This window comes from Leuciscus leuciscus (assembly GCF_965113295.1).
Source record: "Leuciscus leuciscus genome assembly, chromosome: 1".
Classification (NCBI taxonomy): domain Eukaryota; kingdom Metazoa; phylum Chordata; class Actinopteri; order Cypriniformes; family Leuciscidae; genus Leuciscus; species Leuciscus leuciscus.
Genome location: NC_138725.1, coordinates 73,427,539 through 73,436,675, shown reverse-complemented (window position 1 = coordinate 73,436,675; position 9,137 = coordinate 73,427,539). Strand labels below are relative to the sequence as shown.

At 35.6% G+C, this 9,137-nt stretch overlaps 1 long non-coding RNA gene across 1 annotated transcript; it reads right to left on the bottom strand.

The window, feature by feature from the left end:
• LOC309512989 lies at positions 1-790 on the bottom strand. The gene is made up of 2 exons (XR_014211239.1): positions 615-790; positions 1-353 (listed from the first exon to the last, which is right to left on the bottom strand). It is a non-coding gene; the product is annotated as an uncharacterized lncRNA (long non-coding RNA).
• Between the last annotated feature and the right edge of the window lie 8,347 nt (positions 791-9,137).

Genomic DNA, 9,137 nt, shown 5'->3' with positions numbered 1-9,137 from the left:
TATGTCTCTAATTTTTTTTACATGCTTTTTATCTAGTTATGTTCAACCTGCAAAAACAGAAGCAATTGACGGATCAGAGAGCATGAGAAATTCTGTGTAAACATAATCCTGGGGTGTCTTGCTCCACGCTGTTGAGTCAGCTTGATATCCTTCTAACAAGGCTGGGTTTGTTGATTGTTCTTTGTTAGCTTTTATTTTGAGGTTCTGTCTTTGATGTTCGTGGCTCTGTTGAAAACCTTTAAAATGCTGAAGTAGGAGGGCGCTGAGGCACGTCTGAATCCAGTGTTTATGCAACATTCTGTTTTGTAGGCAGCATTAATGAATCCCTTTGCTGCCTATGAAATCCCAAAATCCTGCAGTTCAGTAGTTTGTAAAAAATAAAAATAAAAAAATAATAATAATAATTATCACAATGTGATGCCCTAAGAAATCTGTAAGTTACTAACAGTCAAAATCACTTGACATCACAACAATAATGCTTAAAAACTTGAAATTTGCTTTGCAGACAAATATAATTAGTGCATAAATGACAATTTGAGTTCAAACTTTTGATTGATAGTAAATATTCAGTTTGTTGTCAGAAACAGTTTGTTAAAACTGAAAGATTTACTCACCCTCATATCATTCCATTCTTTTTAATGCAAAACTTTTAAATAATAATAATGTGAATATTTTAAATCATATCATGTTAAAACACATATACTTTTAAAATGTATGGTATTATAAGTTAAAGGCATCTGCCAAATGCACGAATGTAAATGTACTGTCTCTCTCAGTAATGAAATGACAAAGTCTGGCTCTTCCTCCTCCACAGTCTGAAAGCATGAGAGAACCTCAGTGGCATAATCAGATAAATAACTTGAAATCTTAAACAAACATTTGCGCAGACAGTGAGAGCTCAAAAGTGCAGCTCTATATCTGTTGTTAATGTAGAAGTGCTCTTATTAAGACAAAACAGTGTTAGTGGTGCAAAAGGAAAAGGGGGAAAAATAGAGCAAAACTAGAGATAAGGTTTCCAGACCTGAACAAGTTTTCACTGCAGATATTCAGATTGTTTTTTCAGTGTAGACAATAGTCAAACATGGGAGAGAAATGGAGGAATGTCGTAGACAATGTTCAATTATTGTGTGTAGCCACTCCATGGATCATCTCTATATCTTAAATGTCAAAACAGAGCCTTATCTTCTTCACCCCCCAAAAGCAGAATTCCGAGGGAGTTTGTTAGGCTGAGATTTGTGAGGTTGATGGGAGAAAGAATGTAAAGAAAATAAATTCCATGAGGTAGCCTAGATGTTTTCTGTAAGTCTGATGGTTTAGGCTAAAATAAAAAAATGTCAGAAAACTACATAGACATGAGCATTTTTTTTTTTTTTTTACAATCCAGAAACTTTCCATCATTTAATTCTGACACGATGGAAATGCAGCATAAATGTAACTTATTTGTAACTTATTTGATTACTTCTGGGTGATTTTTAACAAGAAAATGCTGTCGGGTTGGACTTTATTTTATCCTTTAAGAATAAAGCATCAGTGTTTGGCTGGTTAGCATGGACACCAGTCCCTACACAGTCCTGCAGGGTAGGGCAAAACTGGGAAACGAGTTGCATTTTAGCACTTCCGGTTTCCATTATCCCAAAGTCAATTGGGTGTTTGAATGAGATTTTGGTTAAATGTCTGAAATAAGGTCTGCGATTAACACAAGCTCAAGATATTTTCATGTTTTACTCTACAGCATAAAATACATCAGTAATACCCCTTGTGATTTTTACTTGTCTTTTAAAAGGTGGCTGCTATCAAGTGTCTAAATGTGACTACAGCCCACTAATCAAAATTATGTCCAAAAGACGTCTTTTCAACGTCCGACTTTTGTGACAAAGACGTTGTCATTAAACGTCATCATCTGAACAGATAAACACATCTACTAGTGACTTTCACAGCCTTAATGTGCTTTTAATCACACTCTTGCAAACTATAACTCAAACTCTCAAGGATTTTTTTATTTTTATATATATATATTTTTATAAATAAAGTCTGAATAAGTTGCCAGAAACTTAGTGATATTGAAGTCATGCGACCATGGTGGTTTGTTTATATCCTATGTACTTCTGACAGTTGTATTTAGGCTTCAAAATCCATAAAAGTTGTGTTTATTTATGAATATTATCATGATGAATAAAACGTTTAAGAATTGTTTTACGTGTAAAACACGTGCTGGAGGGATGACGCATTTTTGTAGGCCAACCTGAAGCAACACTGGTTCTCTCAACAAAAACTCAATATGATTTTTCCATTGCAGAACATAAGCTTTCTGCAATGGAAAAATCATATAGAGTTTTTGTTGAGAGAACCAGTGTTGCTTCAGGTTGGCCTACAAAAATGCGTCATCCCTCCAGCACTCTTCTGGAAGTTCACATCGAGTGTGCCATTTGGGACAGGGCCAGAGTTGCTGTAGTGAATGACTTTCAGGTGCATCATTATGGGTAATAATTAGTCAAATGACATTTACGGCTCAAAAACGTTCATGTCACTTATCATGGCAGCTTCAGCTTTGTGTTGATGTGTCGTCTGTGCTTATTATGATTATTTATTAACTTTATTCATTCTGCTGGACGCTGATTTGTCTCGAAGTCCTCTGAAAGTAAGTGCAGATTGTGTGTCATGTATGAACCAGCAGATGACACTGTTGCTGTGTCTTTATGTCTGCAGCCTTTCAGTGTCTCAAGCTGTAGACGGGGAAACACTGTGGATGGATGGCCAGTCCATTCCTGGGCTACATAGTTTTGTAAATATCTTTCTTCTGAATCATTATAATTTTCTTTGGTATTCTGATCCGCAACATGAAGTTAATTGATTTCACCATTCAGACAAAAATGAGCAAAAATCTTTCCTTTAGGGCAGTGGTTCCCAAACCTGTCCTGAAGGACTGCACCATTTCTTTGTCTCCCTAATCAAACACACCTGATTCAACTCATCAGCTCATTAACCCATGTGATAATGAGCTGATGAGTTGAATCAGGTGTGTTTGATTAGGGAGACCAAGAAAATGTGCAGTGTTGGGGGTACTCCAGGACAGGTTTGGGAACCACTGCTTTAGGGGTACAACAGGGACAGTACACTTACAGGAACATATTTGTACTTTATTTATTCTTTAAAGTTTCAATGTCTGAGGTACTAATATGGACCTTTTAGCTGTATATGAGGTGCAGGGTTTTCCTTCGAGAGTAACACTGTTGTTCAAAAATGTACCATTATTATTTTTTTTATTTTTTTTTGACAGTGTACAGGATTATTGTGTTTGATGGCTCAGCACTTGTTATTTAAAATCGGCAAGTCTTGCTGTATTTGGCCTATCACCAGTTTCAAGCTCACTGACATCCATTAGCAGGAGGTTCTGGATTTAAACTATATCTGAGTGTTGTTTACACCCACATATTTTTAAGGATAATGAGACTGGCATGTTTGTTAAACAGACTGGATCATCGTTAAGTATATAACTGCAATCTGCTTCATATTTGATACCAACAGCTGCTGGTAATTAACATACAAGCACTTAATTTCCCTTCGGTGTAAGGTAACCTATAGGTGTAACTCATTTACAGACTCATGTGGAATCTTCTAGCCTGGTTAAAACCAGACCATTCTCAGTAGTAACTGAGTTATGGTCTGGCAAAGCTTCATTAATAACTCATTTCCAAAGGGGCGTCACCAACGGATGTCGCTCAAATGCCTCTGGGCGCAATTGGATAGACCTAAAACCAATCAGAGCGATCATCATTGTGTAAAGCCCGCCCCAACGTTTCTGATTGGTGCCGCGATTTCGACGGATTAGAAATGGGCTCTTTGCCAGACTACTTGCAGAGCAAATCTAAATTTGCCGGAAGTTGTCTGGGTTTTCCCAGGCTAGGAATCTTCTACAGAGAAGCCAAAAAACTCAAATGCTTCATTCACAAACAGCTACAGATTCCATCCTCTTGCATATTCTTGCAAATGCATATAAACAAAAAAACCTTTTAGCCATTTCAGTAAATTCAGAATGAGGGTATGTTTACACAACAACGATATGCTTAATAGAGATAATTTTTCCTTTGAGTTTTTCGTGTACAGACGACACCATTGTCAAAATGATCCCCATTCACACGGATCCGCGAAAACAAATAAAAAAACCTGTATTCTGATGCCAGGCCATTAGATGGTGATGAAACACTATAGATTTAACACATAATACGCAATGTGCATGACATCATCGTCTTCAGAGAGTCATGTTTTTGTTGTTTACACAGAGACCGTTTTCAAAAACTTGCATTTTGCAACCAGTTTTCAAAACTTTTGAGTTTTTTGTCTTGCATCTTTAAGGTCGGTGTAAAAAATGTCAGTGTAAACGCCATAACCAGCACCAGGACTAATTGTATCATTTTGTAACATGTTGTTTCTGTCTTATTTTGGACCTTGACAAGCAGTACTCATTGAAAACAGCAGCTTAGACATTCTGCAAAACATCTTAATGTGTGTTTTCCACAGAAGAAAGAATGTTATTCAAGTGTTGAAAGAAAATGACAGTGAGTAGCAGAGTGGCAGAGTTTTCATTTTTTCATGATCTCTCCCTTTTCTTTGCTGAAACCTATAGATTGTGTGGAATGAATAGTTCTTTCAGAAGGTTTTCCCATAACAAAGGCAGGAGACTCAAAGAGAAAGCAGTTTGTGTTTGTGCGTTTGCCCTGAACCCCTCACTGCTACATGTTGTTGAAGTGAAGCACTGGTCAATGTTGTTGCTGGATCAGTGAGTGTGACCGAAGCTTGTGTATTTACCATTCTCAGAAAGCCATCTTGGGATCTCAGGAAAAGCACTTGCTCACTTGCTCATTAAATGCTCATTTATCTCTCATCTTGATACTTGCACGTTGAACACTTCCCTCTCCATCTGTTTGTTTTCCCCCCGTCTTGCTCTCTGCATTTTTCTTTGCGTTATTCATAAGAGTTTTTCAAGTTTTTACACATTCTCTTACTCTGTGTTTTATATCTGTTCTTGAAAATACTAACTAATTCCGTCCAACACATGTTCGGGATTCTAATGGCAACTAATGGTCATTCTGGGAAAATAAAAATTGTTTACTATTCCTTTAATGCATGTGCTTACATTTGTGAGGGTGTTTGCACAGCTTTTTTTCTTGTTTTTAATTATTTGTGCTTGTTTGAGAATGTTTGAGCATTCTATTATTTATGTACTGTATTATTTATTGCACGTCTTATAAATTTTTCTGATCCAAAGAAATGTACACATCATTTTGGATAGACTTCAATATTGAGCTTTTATGATAGTGTTTTCACATTATAAATATATAAGATACATAAAATAGTCAATGATTTAAGGCAAATTATGCTATGCATTTAAAAAAAAAAAAATTTTTTTTTTATATAGTGTCCTGAAGTAGGAATTTATCTACGTAACCATATATATATATATATATAAATGCTTAATTAAAACATAATAATAAAAACAACACAAATCTGCATTTGTACCAAAGAAAACTGAAATATAAAATACTTCACAGATGTGTGTGTATATGGTTACAATATTTCAGAAACTATTATGCATTAATATTATTAATATTTTGCAATTTAAAGTACTTTTGGGGGCTGGTGTACTAGGTGGTCTTTTTGTTCTGTCTCTTTTCCCAACCACAGCACAATAAATACATAAATAAATAATAGCAAAGCCCAAAACAATAAAATGATAAAAAACATGTTCCTCAGGCATGAAAACATCTAGAATTCTGTTTTTTGTTGAATGCACCTGAGACGCTCGATACCTGTGCTTGGAAAACTGCACATAGGAGTTTTTTTCCCCCAACTTTATGAAAGTTTCTAAAAAAATGCAAGTAGAAATGTCTTTGATGACTAAACTGCCATTAACCCTTAAATGGATGAATGTTTTGCCAGTCATTATTGTATATTCGGGTTTTTAGCGACCTGGATCTGTATATCTAACACGGATGGATCTCTAACTGCCACAATAGTATAAAGACTGCCCTGATATTTTAACAACAATTACAAAAGAAAAAGAAAATAAAGCATATTTCATTACCTTTTGGAACCTTGAGGAATAAAGGTCAAATGCACTTAATGAGTTATCAGGGATTCAATTATTGTTGCACAGAAAAAAATACTTACACTATTACATACGTATAAAGTACTGGTCAGAATTGTTTGCCCCCTTGGTAAATATGATCAAAGATGGCTGTAAAAAATAAATCTGCATTGTTAATCTTTTTGATATTTTATTTTAAATAATAGCAAAATTCTAACCTTTCATTGAAGTAAAAGAATTGAAAGTGGGGGGGAAATCACATTATGAAATAAATGTTTTTCTCCAAAACACATTGGGAACAATTACATGCCCTCTTTTTTTATATATATATACTTTTGCAACTTCCTTTTTCCAAGAGAACAGCTCTGAGTCTTCTCCTATAATGCCTCATGAGTTTGGAGAACACCTGACAAGAGATCAGAGACCATTCCTCCATACAGAATCTCCCCATTCCCAGATCCATGTGGGTGCTTCTTCTCTTCAGTTCAGCCCACTCCTTTTCTATAGGGTTCAGTTTAGGGGACTGGGATGGCCATTGCAGATGCTTGGTTTTGTGCTCAGTTACCCATTTTTGTTTTGTTTTTGGATCACTGTCCTGTTGGAAGATCCAAACACGGCCCGTTATAAGATTTCTAGCAGAGGCTGTCAGGTTTTGATTTTTTATCTGCTGGTATTTGATCGAATCCATGATGCCATGTTCTGAACAAGATGTCCAGGACCTCTGGCAGAAGATTAGGCCCACAGCATTACAGATACAGCAGAGTATTTCATTTTACACATGGGGTACTTTTTTATCCCTGTGTGCACCAAACCCATCTTAAAGTGTTTGCTGCCAAAAAAAAAGCTTTTTTTGTTTTTGTTTCATCTGACCACAGAAGCCGTCCCGTTTGAAGTTCCAGTCGTGTCAGTTACTTTTCAAATGTTCTATGGACAGATGAAACAAACAAACAAAAAAATAACTTTTTGGCACTTCTGGACATCTTGTTCAGAACATGGCATCATGGATTCGATCAAATACCAACAGATAAAAAATCAAAACCTGACAACCTTTCAATTATTTTACTTCAATAAAAGGTTCGATTTTTTGCATTAAAAAAAAGAAAACAAAAAGAAAAATTTATATATATATATATATATATATATATATATATATATATAGGATAAACAATGCAGATTTATCTTTTACAGCCATCTTTGATCATATTTAAGGGGGCAAATAATGTACCAGCACTGTACATCCCTATACACTTTTTACAAAAAATGTATTTGAAAACATACATTGTACTTTTTATTCTTGTTTTGTTTATAATTAATAGATTGAGGAATATTAATAAGTGTGATGTCTAACTTTAAAAAATGAACGAGGAGGAGTGTAGTGAATGACATCCCTGGTGAATAAAGACCTGAGATATGCATTTAAGGGTTAAATATATCCTTTTTTTTTTAAGCATCAGAGTCAGAGATCTCAAAATGATTGTCAGCAAAAAGGACAGAATTTTCATTTTTGTGAACTGTCAATAAACATGATAAACTGCCACTGAAATATGTCCATATTTTTCCACTACATACTGAGCAGGAAAGGTGACAGAAAATGATGTGGAAAAATCACCATACCTCATGCTGTTCTATCACTACTGACAGGGCTGTGCTTTGCTGTTTTTATGCAGTTAAATATATATTTCCAGTAAATACTAATGTGAATGTGAAAGCATGCTGGGCTCTTCTATTTTTCACAGGAGGAATCCACAGCAGACCACAAACGCACGTCATGTTTCCTTCTGTGATCATATAATCATAGGGAATCTTCCTTACTTCTATTTAGTACTTTAAACCTTCAAGTGCATGAATTACCACGAAGTGGAAAGACTTCTTAACATTTCATTTAGTATGTTCACTGGAAAGCCCTTATGTGGGAAGCTGAGAGTGTGCTAGACGGAGCAAGATGTTATAAGTATTTGTTAGTTTGTCATTTGTTTTGCTACCTTTGACGTCATTGAGATGACAACTCCTACACTATCTATGAAGACAACAATATAAATAGAGTAGCTGTTTTCTTGCAGGGAGGGTTTTAGAAATAAGACTCTATGTCTGGTGGAAGTTCAAGAAAACATCACTTACAGCACCATTAAATGTTGTAAGGCTATGAAAATATATGAAGTAAGAAAATTAACCCTTAAACGCATACCTCTGGTATTTAGTGACTATAGGGGCGTCATTCACTACCCTCCTCCTCATTAATTTTTTTTAAAGTTAGCTATTAGGAATAGGAGGTATCATCAGCAAAACTGGAAATGGCTCAGCGATTTACTGCAGAGCAAGTTCTGTATGCAATAATATATTACTGTCAGTCACTTGATGGTGGATCTGGTGAAAAAGCTGTCAGAATACTGATTTTGAAGATGTTGAAAATGATAGTTTTGAGAATATGTTTGAGATTGCGAATATGAGCCAGATGCTGAATGTACTGGGAAATGAGCTCTGATGAGGACAGTGATGATGATGGTATAAAATATATGCTCAAACTGAACCCTTCCAAGCTATAAAAGGTAACAAAATATGCTTTATTTTATTCTTCTGCAATTGTTACTCTAATATCAGGAGAGTTTTCTATTATCGCGACAGGTAGAGATCCATCCATGTATCATATAGATCCGGGTCGCTAAAGACCCGATTATGTAATAATGATTGGTGAAATATTCATGCATTTAAGGGTTAAAGAATATCTCTGCTGAACAAACATCTTAAACCAGCCTAAGATTGCTATAGTCTTAGCTGGTGTCCCAGCCTTGTCAAGATGCTGCTGCACAGCTAAGACCAGCAAACCAGCTTACATGGCTCATCTCCACCATGAAGTATAAGAAAAATAAAAAAAGTTACTTGCAACTTTTTATCTGGGTTATCTGGGTTTGTGTCTGTTTTGTGTGGGTTATCATGTGTTTTAGGGTATGTCTACACAACGAAATGCTTAAAGCTGAGAAGTTTTCCCTTTGAGTTTTCCGTGAGACGACACCATTGTCAAAATGATCCCTATTCACACGGATCCGCGAAAACG